The 1,330-nt window shown below is 39.5% G+C and overlaps 1 non-coding gene across 1 annotated transcript; it reads right to left on the bottom strand.

Moving 5' to 3' along the window:
* Positions 1–269: 269 nt before the first annotated feature.
* Positions 270–376, bottom strand: LOC140851819 (small nucleolar RNA R71). Its single transcript, XR_012134576.1, has one exon. It is a non-coding gene; the product is annotated as a small nucleolar RNA R71 (small nucleolar RNA).
* Positions 377–1,330: the final 954 nt, after the last annotated feature.

Raw genomic sequence — 1,330 nt, 5'->3', positions numbered from 1 at the left:
ATTTTGAAATCAAACCTCAAATCATAAATATGCTTCCAAAATTCACAGGATTAGAGGATGCTTATATATTTATTAGAGAATTTGAGGAGGTATGTGCAACCATGAAACTACAATTAACAGAGGATGAGGTCAAACTTAGATTAATCAACTTTGCCCTTAAGGATAATGCTAAGAAGTGGCTTTATAGTCTGCCAAACCATTCTGTCACTACCTGGGAGGGCTTTGTGAGAACATTTTTGAAAAAGTATTTCCCCCATCATAAAACAGCTAGGATTAGGAATGAAATAAATCAATTTTACCAACTAGCTGGTGAATCATTTTGGAAGTACTTTGATCGTTTCAAGAATCTTTTGACCCAATGCCCACACCATGGAATAGAAACTTGGACTATGCCAGATCATCTATGAGGGGTTAGATTCAAACTCAAGAACCATGCTAGAGTCCATGTGCCAAGGCCAATTTATGGACAAAGAAACTACTGAAGCTTGGCAATTCTTAGAAGACCTAGCCGAGAAAAATTTACAGTGGGAAACAACTAGGGAACCTGATAAAGCTACACCTTCAAGAGGAGGAATGCATCAAATTCAACCAACCCTAGCATCAGAGGCCAAGATTGCAATCTTAACACGTAGATTGGAAGCCTTAGAATTACAGAGACCAGCTAATGTAAATCAAATATCTGCACCCATGTGTAAAGGGTGCAATGCACCAGACCATGTCTTAGAAGAATGTTCCTACTCGAATGAGTGTGCACAGGTAAATGCCACCTATCAAGGACCATTGAACAATCCTTATGCACCCACATATAACCCAGGTTGGAGGAATCACCCGAATTTCTCATGGTCCCAGAATCCTAATGTAGGCAATCCAAATTTCAATCAGCAAAATCTAAGATCCAACCCAGTGATGAACAACCCGCCAGGCTTCTATGATAATGACAAGAAAATTACCTCTTTAGAGAAAAGCCTAGAAGCCATGATGAAGACACATACCAGCTTTATGCAAACTACGGGTCAATTCATAAATAATAACACCCAAGCTATAGCCCGTCTGGAAATGCAAGTAAGTCAGCTGGCTTCAACCATTAGTGAATGAGAACATGGTAGGTTACCTAGCCAACCTGAGCCAAATCCTAGGAACCAAAATGGTCCACGACCCCAATAAGGAAACCAAGTTAATGGTATAAATGTCATTCATACCTTAAGATCGGGAAAACAAATAGACAATAAGGTAATTGCACTTGATGATATAGAGGACTCATCTGTCGAGTCACCTTCTAAAACTACTACCTTTCAACCTCAAGCATCAGAAACTGAAAATTCACCTAGTC

The sequence above is a fragment of the Elaeis guineensis genome, chromosome 9 (assembly GCF_000442705.2).
Source record: "Elaeis guineensis isolate ETL-2024a chromosome 9, EG11, whole genome shotgun sequence".
NCBI classification, from domain to species: Eukaryota; Viridiplantae; Streptophyta; class Magnoliopsida; order Arecales; family Arecaceae; genus Elaeis; species Elaeis guineensis.
The sequence above is the reverse complement of the archived record's forward strand: the minus strand, read 5'-3'. Positions and strand labels throughout refer to the sequence as shown.